Raw genomic sequence first — 13729 nt, 5'->3', positions numbered from 1 at the left:
TAAAAGGGGCAAAGCACCATTAATTTTTCTACCACCACATCTATCTCTATGACCCCTGAGTAGAAAGAGTTGTGATTTGCATCGGCAGAATTTTGGGATACCGGTATCAGGACCGTTTCTCAGTGGGCCAATACAGGAGTATAGCTCTGCACAAAACTGAGGGTAAATGTCGTGGCTATGAACAACTCTGCAATGTCCTCGGCTTACACCAACATACGCTTCTGGACTCTCAATTGTAAATGCCAAGTTGCTCAGACAGGGCTGCTATACCATACTGTGGGGTGGGAGAGAAACCATACGCACGTTCTGCTAGTACTTTTGTCACTCCAATAAACGCTTCCTAGGCTGGTGACCGATACTGTCCTAAAAACCAAGGATAGAGCCACTAAAAAACAACCATGGTCCTTGATCTTTTGGGAGACAAATTTATGAACAAGCAAGAAAAATAGGTAATAACTGTTGACGCAGACGAGTAAACTTGGGTGAAGTGAAGAGCAGTCAGGGAAAGCCTCTTGGAGGACCAGACACTTAATGACGGCTGAATGCCAAGGTCAGGAAAGCCCATTCTGGGCAGTGGAGCCGCAGGTGCAAAGGCCCCGTGGCAGGTGCAAGCGTGGCATACTGAATGTATAAAAAGGAGGCCAGTGTGGCCGAAATGTAGCGGGCAAAGGGAAGGGTGTTACAAGATGAAGCTGACATGGAGCGGAGATAACAAAATAGTTTATAAGCCAGAGTCACCAGTTTGGCTTTTATTTTATGTGGGGTGGAGGGCCACTGTTGGGTCAATGCAGGGAAGTGCTATGATCTGATTTTCCTCTTCACAAAATCACTGTATATAGTGGGTTGTAAGGGGCAAAAGCAGGAGCAAGGAGAGAACTGACACAGTGAGAGACAATGGGGTGGGCGGTAAAAACAGTCTGAGGGTAGAGCCAACAGGACTTACTGATAGTCTGGCCCCAGAGAGTGAAAGGAAGAGTGGCCCACAAACCACTTCCGGCTTACTGGCTTGAGCTAATGGTAGTCTGGCAGTGGCCCTCCGCAAAATGGGGGAGCCTACGGGAGAAAGGTGTCGGGGGTTATGGTCATCAGGCCCTCTCTCTAGACCATGCTGAGTCTGAGGAGTTGATGACTGGACATTCGGCTGGAAACATCCTACAGGGAAGGAGATAGAGAGCTCAGGGCTCTCAGATTCAAGTGCCAGCAGAAGGGAGCGGTTTAAGAGCGCTGGAGTAAACAAGACACTCGGGAAGAGTTACACACGGAAGAAAGGAGGGCACCTGGGCCAAGCCCTGGAAGCCAGTATTTACCATTATGTGACAGAAGAGAAGCCAGGAAGGGGACCACGGGGAGGGCCTAGACAAACCGCAAGCCTGGTGTCACAGAAGCCAGAGGGGGGAGGAGGATGAGAAAGGGTGACAGGGCTGCCAAAAAGTCACATGGGGTTCAAACATGGCCAACGGATTTGGCCACATGGGAGCCACTGGTGACATGTCACAGTGGTGGTGAAGTAGGTCACTTCCAGATCCAGGGATTGGCGGGGGGGGGGGACACTGTGAGTTCACGCACAGGGTGGGCAAGCAGAGCACAAGGGGTTGTTGGCAACAAGACTCGGTGAGCCTGGCCTTGGGCAGGTGCCACCACCCCCAAGAGGAACCAGTCAGCTTCTGCTGGCACAGGCTGCTGGCAGGAGTGCCACGGCCACCAGCGACACCCCCCAGCCTCCCCCAGGCCACCCGCATCCTGCCATCCTGTCTGTTCCATGCCTAACGCTGAAGGGGGGCGGGAATGAAGACACCGCCTCCCTCCTGCTTCCTGACACCTCTCCTTCACCTCCAAGAACCCTTTTTGTGTCCCACACAGGCGTTGTTCGATTTTGCTAACAAAATCACGGGTGCTCTGTCTTTTTAACCATCTGATAGCAAAACTGCTCCTTTCAAACACTCCTTGGCTACTCTCGTTGCAAACAAACCTGCTTTCAGGAAAGACAACGAGGTGAAGGGAGAGAAATCTGCACCTTCTCCCAGTGTCTACTTGTCTTATCTCGTGCTGCCTTCCTGAGAGATACCCACGATGCTAGAGGCAGCCCCTATGCTGAGGAGCCTTACAAACCTGTTGGGGAAACCAACTCACACACGACACACAGACCAGCTCGGTGCCAAATGGTGTGACATGCACTAGGGCAGAGATACCATCCGTGGCTGCAAGAGCGCAGGAGAGAGCTTTCTGGAAAAGCAAGGCCATGGCACTAGAGCATAAAGGTGGGGCAGGAAAGATACTCGTCCTTAAGGTCCGATAAAAAAGGAAAAAAAAAAAAAAGACGTTTTGCAATCGGCCCAAAGCCCATGTCAGCCATGTGGGATGTGTGTATCCACATTCTAAAGAAAGGAGCACTTACAGTGACATCTGTTGGATTAATTAGCTGTGTAATTAGTCTCCCCTCGGTGGAGTTGGGCTTTGTCGCTGCCGAGACTTCTTCAGGTGAGATTTTATTCCGAATGCCACACTTCAAGAGGAATAAAGAAGAGGCCAGGCAAAGAAGAAAAGCACGTGACTGTGTCTGGAGCACCGAGGGGAGTTTTGGGGTCCTCTGGGAGCCACAACATCAGAGAGGAAAAGTCTGAACTTTGGATAAACTGCAAGCACCAAAGGCTCGGAGGTGCACAGTATGACAGCGAGATCATGGAAATGGACAGAGCGGGGTATGGATTTGACAATGGACACATTACTGGACAAAGTACAGATTTCTTGTCCCTGAAGAAGCCATGCGGCCTTCCTATCCTGGCAGTTTGTGGCCATCACTAATGGGAACCCAGTCTGGGCAAAAATAATAACAACGGTGAGATTCTAATCTGAGAACCAGAAAGCGAACAAACACAGAGGCAGATGCCCCCAGCCACATGGCTCCCCACGGCGCTTCCTCAACCACAGCTGGCTGTAGTCACACCCGCTGACTAATGTCTAGGACACCGAGGAAATGGCAGTCCCGGGACCCACGCCTCTCGGTTTGGCTGACTGGAAGAGCCTCGGAATGTTCCCCCCAGCTCCTTTTATCCTTAAGCATTTTCAAAAAACAAGAGAGGTGGCAGAAGAAAGCAATACAGAAACATGAAGGCCCAGTGGAGGCTGAAAACCACCTTGGTGTGGGGGACACCAGAGCAGAAGGGGAGCCCTTGGGGGTGGCCCTCTCTCTCCCCCACACATATGCGCTCCCTCCCACGGGACTCGGAAGGACCACAGGGAACCAACACAAAACCCCGACATCATCATTCCCACTGTCCCAAAGGCCCTGAGATGCATCTACGTAAGAGCCAAGGATGAACTGGGTGAAACTGACGTGTGCGCGCCAAGACCACTCCGTCAACGACTAGCCTGGTGATGCCAGTGCCCCCCCGACAGGAACAGGCCACAGAATCCCCCTAGAACAGCCGTGAGCTCATTCGGGAGGCTGTCCTCCTCGGCTGTCAAAGAAGCACAGGTATCACCAGGCTGTGGTGGGTTTTGTCATTGTTCCTGCTTTGGGGGCTGGAAGAAGACAGAAAGGAATAAGAAGGTGTCAGGAAAAGGTTCCGGCCCCACACAGATTCGGACTTGTTTGCCCCAAGTTTCTGGAAGAATAATCTTCTCCTAATTCAGAGCCTGGTCTCTGCTCATGTCCCCCTGGCTTGGCCAAAGGGCCCTCTCTGGACAAGATGCGGACTGAGAAGCAAGGGCAACGTGGACTGCTCGTGGAAATGAGCGGGGTCCGCGGCCAACACCACCACCAAGCACGGACACTGGAGGCAAAACACGCCCCAGCACACGCCGCTCACAGAGACAGCCCCACACAAAATGGGTTTTTCAAAAAAAACGTGTTAAAGATCCATTACCCTGAGTCCACACAAAGTCCTATCTGGAGCTCAGCACGAAACTGGCACTCAATACACGTTGTTGACCCAGAGGGAGAAATTCTCTCCCCATTCACTTGTGTCCCAGAGACCACACGGGGGAATGTTGTCCTAAGTGCGGGAGTCTGAACCAGCAAGAGGAAAGCCAATGAACGTGACAGGTACAGGGACATCCGCCGTCAGAGAACCACCGGTGCCTGGGCCTGGTCTTCGGCCTCGTTCTGAGGGACAAGGAAACGAGGACGACCTGCTACAATATGTCGGCTCAGGTGTGGTTACAAAGGCCCAACGATCCTCAAGAAAGAGCTTGTCACCAGAGAGCAAGACTCAACAGGCACAGCAAGTGGGTGAGAAATTCCTTCCACAAGGCCAATGCACAGGACGTCCCGGGCAGACGACAGGACGGCTACAACTGTTGACTGAAGAGACCAGATATGCTTTGGAGGCCCTCGTTCTGGGTCCGAGAACCTGCCCTGCTAATTAACAGGTTACAAACCAAACACTCTTGGTAGATAAACATTTCTAACCTTCTAACTAGTTTGCCTTTTAGAGGATGAAGACGTGGGCCCTAGAGAAAGTTCCCTGATTATTCTTGATGATTAGTCCCAGTTCAAATCTACTCTCGGCAATTCCTATTAGCATCCTATGGACGGTAAGAGCTCCATACAACAGCTGGGGCTCAAGCACTGGGAATTTCTCTCACCTACATATAAATAACAGGTGCACAGGGAGGCCAGAGAATCCCGAGCATGAGCAGGGAGACTGGAGTATCTGGTACAGTTGCATGGGGATTCAATGGGGCAGTGTGACGTCTGTCTTGCTGTATGACATGAAAGCACTTCAGGAAAAGGAAATAATGAAAAAATTGTTGAAAAGCAAATTTTAACAAATAGCTCTGGAGAAAATTTCAGATTTCATTATAGGGAAAGCACTTTATTTAATGTAGAAAATGTGAAAGTCTGATATGACAGTTTTCTATAAATAACAAAAATTGGAAATCATCATTAGAGGCATTTGTAATTTTCCTCTTTTGTTGGGAATCACTGGGGAAAAAAAAAAAAAAGAGGTTTACCAACAAGGAAGCCACTTATCTCTCTTTATGCTCCTGTCGAGCCTGTTGGCAGAACACTATGAAAGAGTTTCCTCACCATCCAGAGGAAGGGTTGCCAGATAAAACACAGGATGCCCAGTTACGTGTGAATTTCAGAGAAGTACATGAAATGACAGCATATAGGATATACTTATAACTAAGACATTATTTGTTGTTTGAAATTCACATGTAATTGGGCATTCCACATTTTTCTTCACCAAATTTGGGGACTCTACCTGGAGGTTTCTGCTGTGGTGGGTTCAGTTCTCCTCGGGGTCACCACCCCCACGTCTCTCCCTGGTTTCAATAACGTCCAACATTTCTGTGAGCAACAGATTTTCTGTCCAACATTTTTACCTTTCACCCTATATGCTGATCATCTTTTTTTTTAAACAAGTGCTGGAAACCTAATTTTATTAAATATTAAAGTAAAAAAATGACTCACTGCTAAGTGTTCACGGTAACAGCCTTTCCCACCCCACTTACAGGGCATTTGTAGTTTCAAGTTATGTCGAGAACAGAATTAAGACTACGGTTCAGGGTACTGTGTAATTATTTAAAAACTCTTGCCTGTTCCTGACAGTGTTCCTGACAATACTTAATCGTTCATTTACAATTTCCCTTTCAAAACAAACAAACAAACAAAAAACCCCAGAAACACCTGCTGGAACTAGATGTATTCAAATTTGCCCTTCTCAACCAGGTCCTCAGCAAGTTGGAAGGACTGGAAATTGGGTTTGTACCTTTGTCCCATTCTATGGCACTGCTTTCCTGTTAGACTAGGCTTACCTAGAACGGTAACACATAGAATTATTCTGGAATGTGGAGGCAATGGAATTTTCACAGCAAAATTCTCCTCAGGGTTACAGAGCACCCCCTGGGGCAGCAGATGACATTCCTGCAAAGCATTCCCCAAGTGTGACTTTTCCCTCTACATGGCTGGAGGGGACGGACAGTTAGAGATTTTCCTCTCACAAGAAGATCTAGGGCTTTTGGCTTGAGGACTGGGAGGTTGGAGGCTTTCAAGTATTTTGACAATGTGGTAGTTATTAGATTATCTGAAGGGAGACCTCCTTGCTCCTCAGCCAGAATCAGGAGCTCAGCACACCTTTGGAATCCAAAAGGAGACTTATCACCAGCAGCTGAAAACAGTTTATACTGGAACTATGTGGACAGAGTCAGGCTGTCTCCTTGTTACCTGAATAAGAACTTCAGGAAAGAGAACTTCTAGAAGTTTCAGTATTTGTTCTCGGTCTTTTTTTTTTTTTTTTTTTCAAAGATACTTGGTGAGTATCTCCATGAAGGAACAGTAAGAAACTCAGCCCCTCTCCCAAACCCCGGTCTCTCCTGGAGACTCCCTCATCCTAGTAAATTTGATTAAGGTAATTAATCCAAAAAATTTCACCCTGGGGAAGAGGCTGGAGAGAAACATGAAAAGGTCGGAGGAAGAAATTTCACCCACAGGACTTTCCATGTCTTGAAAAGAGAACTCTGTCTGTTCTCTCTTTTCCTTCCACAGAGCTTTGGACAAACAATACTCTGTAAATACGTTCAGACTGATCTAAATCAGCTCTGTAAGACTTAGAGAAAAGGGGACGATAAATATGGCTTTTTACATCAGCTAGGAAAGGATGGTTATTTAAGAAATTGTGGGACGAGCAACCATCTACTTTGAAAGAAAATACAGTCCTAAATCATACAATGCAGAAAAACAGAGTCCTTACAATGCACCCTACACAAAACAGATTTCTCAGGGATTAAAGACTTAAGCGGAGGGAAGAGGTATTGAAGAAAAATATCGGTCAAGTAGCACCAACCCGCTTGGGTCTGAACACTCACTCCAACAGCCCTCACTAGCTTGTGACCTGTAACCTCTCTCTGCCTTGCTTTCCCCACTTGAAAACAGGCTCATCAAGAGATGAGGAAATCAATTAATATATGTAAAGCTAGTGTAAGAGGACCTGGATTGTAATGAATGCTGTATAGGAGGCTATTCTTTTTATAATTTCATAATACTGCCAAGAGAGAGCCTCCTTGGGAAAAGAGAAAAGCTAGAAACATAAAGAAAAGGATGCACAGACCAGACATCATACAAACAAAAATTTCCTCTAGGTGAACATGCCTCATCAGCTAAGTCAAACATGAACAAAAGACCAGAGAAACTACGGCAACGTCCCCGGCACAGCACAGCAGGGACTTCAACCCCGATAAGCCAGGAGCCCTTGCCAATCATTCAGAAAAAAGAACCAGGAAAGACAAAGGGCAAAGGCTGTGAACAGGAAAGCTGCCAAAGAACTGCAAATGGCCAATAAATACATGAAAGAATGTTCACCCTATCTAATAATTAAGGAGATCCGTGTTGTAACAATTTTGCCAACCCGACGAAAACAGAAAACTAACACCATGTTGGTCACTGCTTGGTCACTGCGTGGGGCTTCGAGCATCACCTAATAGGGAGGGGGAAAAAATGGGTCACCTTCTGTCGGAAGAGGCAGTAAAAAATATCTGCTGGCATTACATCTCGGAATCCAGCGACCCTCCTCCCCCTTCTCGGGACAGCACAAGTATAGACAGATCTATGTACACACCTGTTCCCTACCTCGCTGTGTATAGGATCAGAACACCACAGATAACCTCCCTGCACAGCAGTGAGACTATCTGCCTTCTATTGCTTCTCTTCTTTTTTGCACAACATGGCACTCTGTACTGATTTTTTTCCTAAATGCTATGCTTTTTTTTTTTTTTTACAACTCCTAAACTGCCAAGACATGATGATTTTTGGTAAACCTATAGCAAAGGAATGAAGAGTTCCTGTTGGTAAGCTTTCATGACAGCTAATACATGGAATACTATGTAGCCATAAAAAAGAGTGAACTAGATCTCTATGTACTGACCTGAAATGATTTTCAGGATCAAAAGTTACAAGAAAAAAAAAAAAAGCTCAGAGCACAACCTGTGTCTATAAAGCTTTTTTAAGGGAATAGTATGTATGTGTACGCATTTCTATCGGCGTAAGCACAGAGAAAAGCTTAAAAGGATATAATCTAAACCTAACAGTGATTTGCTTCTGGAGAGCAGAAAAAGGGCTTTCACTTAAAAAGTTATTTACTTAAAGATATTATAACATATTAGAAAGGTATAATACTGTACACATGCAATATCATTCCGCTTCTATAAAATGCCTGTTATACACAAAATGAAGGAAATAAAAATACGTTACTGCATGGTAGGATTAGGTGGATACTTACTTTCTCTTGTACTTCCCTGAATTTTTCAAATTTCCTACAGTGAACATACATTATTCATACTAATTATTTCTACCGCAAAATATAAGGGACCCAACTTACACTTGAGGTAAACATGGAATGCCAGTCTAGTAAGAAATAATTAAGAATACAATAATGTTCTAAACGGGTCTTATCAGCTCTTTACCAAGCACAAAAAAAAAAAAAAAAAAAAAAAAAAAGATTTGGAACAAAAAGAGAGAAAACAAAACTATTAAAAGCATTTAAAAAAAAAAAGAAAGGCGCATTAGTGTCACAGTGGTTCAGTGGTGGCATATTTAGTGCTGGACTTTTTAAAACTAGGCACATCGGGTAAGATTTCAGTTGAGGGGTATCTAAAGCGTGGAGCCAGAAGGTAACACTGACCTTACCTTCTCGACATGAGGGTGTGTATAAGACCAGAATCACAGGGATGCGCGCAGATCTTGTGCATAAAGCCAGCCAATCTGCTGAACGGACGTTTTGAATGAAGTAATACGCGTGGGCTAGGAGAGGGGGCTACCGATCAAGGTGGGTGAGATGGTTCTAACGGGAAGGGAGGGCAAGGAACCTCCGCAGAGAAATGCAGAGAGTGCATTCCCACTGCACACGCTGGCAACATCACGGCCACAGTGACCACAGCAGAGAAGGAGTAACTCCCTCCAAAAAAGATCTGACCTTTCCATCTTCCTAGAGAACCCTTTAAGCTAACTGGTGGTCAGAAATGCCACGAGAGCCAACTCAGGCTCTCCGGGAATGGCCACGGGGCCCACGTGCAGTCTCCCAGCGGCCCACATCCGTGAGCCCAGGAATCAAGGGAGGGACATGAACTTCAGATGCCCTCAGAGATGCTTGCTCTCAGAGATGGACGGCATGGAGACGAACTGGGATAAAATTTACCAAAACATCTGGCTTTTCACACCTTCCAAATCAACCACAGGAAAACATTCCCCTCCTTTCATTTTTGGATGAAGGCACCAAGGTATGGAAGAAGAAGGCGAAAGTATGCACTTAAAAAAAAAAAAAAAAATAGTCAACGTAATGAGAAAATAAGGTCTGAGGAAACTGGTTCCAGAATGACGATGTAAACCAGATGACACTTGCACCAGAGCTTCCAACACATTGCAGAGCCGGGAGAAGAGGACGGGGAGGGAGGCGAGGGTCGCCAGAGGATTTATGCTTTCTGCTTGCCAAGCAAGACAAAGGCTCCCAGTCACCACCTGTAGGCATGAAGCGTGCAGCTGTCTTCCTAGGACAGCCCACCCCCCAGGTGTAACCATACAGGAGCACGGAGAATGTAGACTGTCAATGAAATCTTTGTCGGATTTGTTCTGTATCTTCTGATCTGTCCATCCACCCTAGGAAGGATTTAATGGCCCTGCTGGGAGAGAGCCCCAACAAGTTTATGAGTCAGGGAAAGAACAGGGAAGATGGATTCTCAAGTCATGCAGAGTCTGACGGAGGGTTTCCTACTTCCTCTCACCTTGCAGAATCCCAGTAGGGTGGCAAGTGTTCAAGTCCACTGTGTGGAGAAGGTGGGTGTGTGTTTTGAGTCAACTGGTGTCATAGTCTACCTCCTACGTTAAGCCAAGTAGAGCTGGTGTCTCACCCTCTGCCAAGCTGGCCCACGGCAGCTCACGTGGGGCCCAGACACAACTCCATGGGAGATGACCTCCTTTGTGTATAATTTAAGATTAATATGAAACCTTCAGGCTTTCATATCATACCCAATCAAAGGCATCTCGGCTGGGAACTCTTTGAGTAACAGATTCTGGTGGGGTCTTCATCTATCTGCTAAGGTCGATGGATTTCCAGTCCAATGACTCTCAGGTGAAGAAAAATATCAAAGGGAAAACCAGATTCTAATAGTTGGCAGGTGTGCACTGATCTCCAACTGTCCTTTCTGCACTCTCTCCCCCCAAGCAGAAGACACTACAAATTTCAGAGAGCTCATCATGGACGCCACATAGCAGGGAAGTCCAGATAAACACCAAAGGGCCCACACTAGCTCTGAACCCACTAGCTCTGAACCCACACACCGGGGACTCAGGACCTACGCGAGCATGGAGAAGAACACAGGGCAGGCATCTGTCAGTATCTGTTGCTCCCCTGCTCAAGGTAAGCAAGAGCACCCCACATCTCTATGGGTGGAGGGGGAGGGGGAGTGGGCAGGTCCTCAGAGAGAGGAGTGATCACTTACACGGGAAGGGAGAAAGGTGTGGAATTCACATTCTGGAGCTCAAGCCCCGAAGAGAGACAAGTACCTTCCTCACAACACACTTCCTTTCTGGCTCAGATGGATCACTGCAGACAGAAACCAAGAACCCAGCCTGCTGGGCTTCCCACAGGGTCGATCAGTCACAGTGCCCAGTAACAGCAGGTGTGAGGATATGGGCAGAGGACCACTAAGAGCTGGACCAGAGCCCACCACTCTTTAAGACACACAAAAAAAACCACTCAAGGAATTCGATCATGAGTGTTTCACAAAGTGACCTAGTGGCCCAGAGAAAAGCAAACAGCTTCCATCTGATGCCCGGGGCTCCCCAGCCCCCCCCCGGCCCCCCCCCCCCAACACACTCCCCTCCATTTCTAGGAGGCAGGGAGGAAGAATTCTCTGAACGTGAATCTTGACTTAAAAACTGCTCTCACACAATCAAAACTTGACAATTCCATGCAAGGGTGATACTATCACCAGGGTTCTTTGTTCGTTTCTGTTCTTCTCTGGGGAGGTGGAATAAGGGTACTGGATTAACAAAACCCTCTCTCGGTCCGGATTAGAAATTAGCTCATGCTTTCAGACATCTCAGTCTTAATACAGCACGTCTGTCCCAGCATTTATGACACCAAGGGAAGGGACTCTGGACTGGTGAGGTCAAACGACACACCAGAAAGCTACGCCTCTGCTTGCATCTCTTGAGACGGCTGTTCTGTCTCCTCCAACATGAAAAAGGAGGAGGAGGGAATAAAGACCTCAGTTGAAAGAGAGGGCTGGGAGACCCATTAGGAAGTCTCCTCCATCATGGCTGCTTGAGCAGGTGCAGCAGAAAGCAAGTCTGGAACTTTCCCTGACCAATAATGAATACTTTGCCAAGGAACCAGGATGGGGCAGGGTGAGGACCAGGACAGGTTTTGTTGGGGGAGAGGGAGGGGCTAGTGAGGGTGGGACCTGGGGAAGGGGTGAGTAAGGAGGGCTGTGTGTGAGAAGCCTTGTGCCCTCCCCAGGTCAGCAGCATCTGGAGCTGTTTCTCTAGCAGACAGTAAAGAACTCGATTACATCCAGTTAACTGTGCTCTAAACTGATTATGCATGTGCTGGGCTAATGGATTACATTAGCAAGAGGAAAAATAACATGCAATCAATCTCCATTTACTACAGGCCACACCAGGGCCTACAGAAAAACTGACTCTCAACCACCTCCAGTCCCCACCCCAAATCTACAGACTCGTGACACCCTAGGACAGAGAGCCCCCTCGGTGGCAGGAGAAGTCTGTCTTAGTCACACTGCAGGACAGAAAGGCTTGGTGCATGTGTTGGAATAAGCCCATCGCTGTGTCATTCAGGAGTGGTTGAGAGCTCCCCGCCCCCACAGCAGAGCCACCGCGAGCCAAGGGACATTCATTACCCAAGGACTAATGAGACCAGACTAATGACCCACGGCTCCTGACACAGGGAATTCTGCTGTGAATGTGGGGGGGTGTTCACCCCTGGGGTTGTGCCAGCCAAGTGCACTGTTAGGGGACTTCTCCTTTGGGTGCTGGTTCCCAAGTTCTATCCTGCACCCCAATATCTACAGCCCTTCCACCGGCGCTGCCTTTTTTTAAGTAGGAGTTTTCCCCATCTTTTGAATTAAAAAGAGAGAGAGAGAGAAAAATAAGGCCAGAGAGGAGGACGGTCCACAGTTCAGCAAAACACAGATGGAAACACACAAAATGCCTCCCTGACACCCACCCAGGAAACCGCCTCAACCTGACTTGGTAGGTGTGACCCATGAAGGTGGTTTGGGGACCAAAAAGGGATCATCTTGGTGAATCCTCCAGGTTCCAGGCCCTTCAGAAGCAAAGCCAAGGGCGTGGTATACTCTTATGGGAGGATGCAGCGTGGAGAGTTAATCACCACCATGCACGTTTTATCATCTAAAGAGCATTTTTTTCCCCTCAGATGGAAGAGGCTGGCTTCTTGCCACTTCTAAACAACCCTCATCAAAGTTGCATACAATCTTCCATGGCCACACGCAGTACTTTGAACTAATTTTGCTCAGTCAGGTCCTTTGGAAACAGGTTTTTTCTATGGGTTTTCCATCAGGTTTTCTGGACATCAGCACCACCCTACGGCCGCCTGAGACCTCTAACTTCAACTGACCACTAGGAGCCTTTTCTTTCAAGGGTGGCCCAAAACTAAGCCATCCAGTGAGGTTCTTGCTCACTTAGAACAAGGGGTTGGCTGCTTGGTGTTCAGACCTTCCCCACTGCACCATGCCAGCCCATCCATGCTGGGGTCAGCAGTCAAATCCAGAACCTTCTAGTCCCACCACCTCATTTCTGCTTTCTCCTCCTTTCCATAAAATAGTTTCTTATCCACGCTACACAGGCCTCCCACCAAGCTGAAGACGACCAATTGTAAAATGAATCACAGTTATCAATCTCGGCAGAGACGGATATGGGGAAAGGACCTGAAGTCCTCCTTACTTGGGAGTCTCCCTTTAAAATCACCATGAGTAGAAAGGGGATTAAACTAGCTCAGGGTCAACAGAAAGGCTCCCTCGCCCAAAAGTGTGGGAACTGGTGTGAAAGGGAAGGGGGGTGGGGGGGGGAGGGGAGGGAGAGGCTGATGGTAAAAGGGAGAAAATGCAAAGGGAAGAGTGAGGGTGTGGACGGCATGTGGGAGGAGGCTGGGCAGATTTATGGCGATTTGTACCTGATTGTTCATACTAAAGCCATTATGGGATGATTAGAGAAAAAGGTGAGGCTTTAAGTCCAGTGAAAATCAATAGAAACGTCTGGAGCAATTCTGCCTCGCAAGTGAAAGGACTATTTACAGTATGTGAGCACCTCCTCCTCACCGTTACCGTCTATGGACGGAGAGAGAGACTGGAGGGAGGCGGGAAGGGTAGGGGCGGGGAGGAAGGAAGGAAGGAAGAGAAGACAGAGGGAGAGGAGGAGGATGGGAGAAGCCCAGGGGAAGAGAGGGGAAATGTAAATATAAGGAATAGAAAGGAGGTACAGAACAAGGAAGTAAAGGGAGAAAGAACAAAGGAGCCCCCTTAACGGACCCTAAATTCTCCCCATAGCATGTGCCACCCTGTAGTCAACTATGTAATTTATTCATTGTGTTTATCACCCATCTCCCTGCAAGAGAATAGAAGCACTATGAGGGCAGGCATTTTTTTTTTTTTTTTGGTCTACTTTGTGCATGGAGGTAGCCATGTGTCCAGAACAGGACCTGGCATATAGTAGGTGCTCAATATATATCTGCTAAATGAATGAATGAATGAA

At 47.5% G+C, this 13729-nt stretch overlaps 1 protein-coding gene across 2 annotated transcripts in view; it reads right to left on the bottom strand.

Moving 5' to 3' along the window:
- ZFHX3 (zinc finger homeobox 3) overlaps positions 1-13729 on the bottom strand; it is a 234171-nt gene that overhangs the window by 135580 nt on the left and 84862 nt on the right. The gene's annotated exons all lie outside the window — the stretch shown is intronic.

This window comes from Phoca vitulina, unplaced genomic scaffold (assembly GCF_004348235.1).
Source record: "Phoca vitulina isolate PV1807 unplaced genomic scaffold, GSC_HSeal_1.0 scaffold30, whole genome shotgun sequence".
Lineage (NCBI taxonomy): Eukaryota > Metazoa > Chordata > Mammalia > Carnivora > Phocidae > Phoca > Phoca vitulina.
Note: the sequence above shows the minus strand (reverse complement) of the source record. Positions and strands in the feature narration are given on the sequence as shown.